Genomic DNA, 2688 nt, shown 5'->3' on the forward strand with positions numbered 1-2688 from the left:
AATATATATATGTATAACTGAATCACTTTGCTATAGAACAGAAATTAATACAATACTGTAAGTCAATGTATGACAAAAACCACTACAATATTGTAAAGTAATTAGCCTCCAACTAATAAAAATAAATGGAAAACATAAAAAAATTAAAAATAAAATTAAAAAAAACACTGTAAGTCAACCATACTTCAATAAAATATTATAAAAAGAATAAAAAGACACACTGGTAAGGTCTTTAGCTGCACACCCTATAAATGCCTGAAAAGGTCAGATCACCACAGGTTACTGTATTCAAATGAATTAAAAGTAAAATAAAGGGACTTCCCTGGTGGTACTGTGGATTAGAATCTGTCTGCTAATGCAGGAACACGGTCCAGGAAGATGCCTCATACTGTGGGACAACTAAGCCCGTGTGCCACAGCTACTGAAACCTGTGCGCTCTAGGGCCTATGAACTGCAACTCCGGACACCTAGAGCCTGTCCTCTGCAACAAGAGCAGCCTGCACAGACAGCCAAGAGTAGCCCCAGTCACTGCAGCTAGACAAAGCCCGTGCAGAGCAATGAAGACCCAGCCCAGCTGAAAATAAATATAAATAAAATTTAAAACTTTAAGTAAACTCTATTTTTCTAAAATGAATCTAGCTTTTTGTCCCGATTTTTCTCAATAGCCTCCATCTTCCCTTTTGCTTTGGTGTTGGCACATCAATGATACACTTTCAAGATTCTGTCAACTTCTCTTGAACTAGACTGTAGTCAGATAATTTGTGCTTCGCAACCAAAGAATTCTGAAAATGAGATGGGCACTATTAGAAACTACTGCCAGCCAACAGGACTCTGCCTGGCAACCTCAGAATTATGTCACCTTCTCAATGACTCACAGCCCTACTGGTTCAATCCTACATGTAACAGAGGATGAAAATAATGTAACTTAAAGACAAAACTGACACTAGGTTCTGCCCTCCTAGGGAAATTGTGTAAGTCATATCAGTTTTATAAATAAATATTCTGCTCACTTCCATGTGTAAAGACTTGGGGGGTGACAGAAAGCTTCAAAACCTCTTCCAATTCCTTGCCACAAAGCAGAGCAAATTGTTGACTTGTCAGATAGTGAAATTAGCCCAGAGCTCTATCGAGGATGCAGATCTGAGTGGTTCTGTTTTCTGAAGTGAATGCAGTTGAAAGGGGAGGGTTTTAGGGAACAAGGTGACCAAGCAACCTGGATGCTCAAAGAACTTGTGAGCAAAGGGAACTTTATTTATTTATTTATTTTTTCATGTTGAAGTTTTTTATTTTGCTAAAATGTACAAACAGAATACAACTATCCACATTTTATGGCTTCTAAACATATAACCACTGATGGCTTCCAAAAGATGCTGATGTTCTTCATAGTTAAGATGCTTGATGTTCTGTGAAAGCCCAACGGTACCTTCCACTCTACCCACCAAGCCAGTCTGCTTCAGAAGTCCTGCCGTATGTTTTCTTTGTTTGCCTCTCCGTGTTGCTGCTTCATTTGAAAGAGCTCATTTTCTAATTGTACAATAGTCCTTTCAATCTCATAATTCTTACTGACCAGGGATACCCAGGTTGACTCCATTTCTCTTAATTTAGATCCAGCTGTGAGTTGCATGTTCTTTCGTTGCCAGTTTAAGTCTTGAATATGTTTCCTTAACTTCTGAAGCTCTTTCTGTGCGTGCTCAATCATATGAACTAGATTTTCATTTTACACTTTCCAGGCATTGCATCCATGCTGGGACATTAGTTCCAGATTCTCAATTCGGACTGCCTGATGCTCTAACTGCGCCATAGAATTGTTTACGCACTCTTGCGTAATGATGTCAGGAGGAAGGGGCTGGAAGTTCATATCGTTTCATACTGAGCAATTCAATTGGTTGTCGAGCAGCCAGTCTTTCAAATTCATTTCTCATTATGTCTATCTCAAAAGCAGAATAATCCGGGGCCGTCAGGTAGCTTAGATAGTTCTTCGTAGGTCGGTATCTACGAGTTTCCTCCTCCACCAACGCGGCAGCCGCTTCGCGAACACCAGGCGCTTCATAACCCTGATCAAAATACGGCAGAGCATCCACCACAACCTCCCCGGCCACCAAACCAGTGCCCGCCATCCTTAGGTTCACTGGAGCTTTCTAAGTCTGCGCCGGTTCAGGTTCACTTCAATACGCCAGTGCCCTCAAAGGGAACTAATATTCAATTTTAGGAAAATCAATACTGGATCCTTTCATCTCCCTGAAATGTTCAGTAAAGTATAGTACATAAACAATGTATCTATGAACAAGTTTTAGGGAACAGAGAGGAGCTGTGTTCTACATCTAAGACTATGAAGAGCAGAAGTAAACAGTGGCCAGAGGCAAGAGCTTGACTTATCTGGGAACAGGAGTTCAGACCCGCAAGTGACCAGAATTTAAAAACACTGAAATGTGCTGAAATGATGGCAGAAGACTGGCCTTCCTAAAGGAAATGGATAAAGGCCTTGAGACAATTTATATAAATGTTGTAGGACAGACTGGGTGACCACAGCTGTGTTGAGGTCCATATTCACATCTATATGGACAAAACTTGGCTATGGGGAAAAGGGAACCCTCCTATACTGTTGATGGGAATGTAAATTGGTACAGTCACTTTGAAGAACAATATAGAGGTTTCTTAAAAAACTAAAAATAGAACTAATAGATACAG

At 40.2% G+C, this 2688-nt stretch overlaps 1 pseudogene; it reads right to left on the reverse strand.

Annotated features, from left to right (window-relative positions):
• Positions 1 to 1433: 1433 nt before the first annotated feature.
• Positions 1434 to 2117, reverse strand: LOC122437930 (annotated as a pseudogene).
• Between the last annotated feature and the right edge of the window lie 571 nt (positions 2118 to 2688).

Source organism: Cervus canadensis, chromosome 3 (assembly GCF_019320065.1).
Source record: "Cervus canadensis isolate Bull #8, Minnesota chromosome 3, ASM1932006v1, whole genome shotgun sequence".
Taxonomy (NCBI): Eukaryota; Metazoa; Chordata; class Mammalia; order Artiodactyla; family Cervidae; genus Cervus; species Cervus canadensis.